The sequence below is a fragment of the Tigriopus californicus genome, chromosome 2, assembly GCF_007210705.1.
Source record: "Tigriopus californicus strain San Diego chromosome 2, Tcal_SD_v2.1, whole genome shotgun sequence".
Lineage (NCBI taxonomy): Eukaryota > Metazoa > Arthropoda > Copepoda > Harpacticoida > Harpacticidae > Tigriopus > Tigriopus californicus.
In genome coordinates, this window is record NC_081441.1 from 9808912 (window position 1) to 9809330 (window position 419).

Sequence of the window (419 nt, forward strand, 5' to 3'; positions counted from 1 at the left end):
GAAGCTTCCTGATTCAGACTTGAAACCAACAGAGGCCCATTCTGTAAACGCTCTTACCTCGGAGTAAAGGCTTGGACGTTCCTCTGAAAGAGCATCCACTCACTCCCAACCACTTCTTCTCACTTCAACATGTATGTAGTCGTTGATTTGGCAAACCAACAAGTACACATCCAATTGGCAGCACAGTTTTTGATTTTGGACGAACTCATTCCAGATTTAAATGCCTATTGAATTCTTTTTTTTTGGATTTGGATTTTTCAATTTAATTAAAAATGTATTTATTGCGAGAAGCATGCCTCATTGGATATATGTATATAAGTGGTACATGAATTTCAATTCAATTGTGTTCGCTCATGGCGATTTGGAGCCCATTCTGGGATCAAGGGTTTGATTTCAATTTGCGGGCTTGCTGAAGTAAG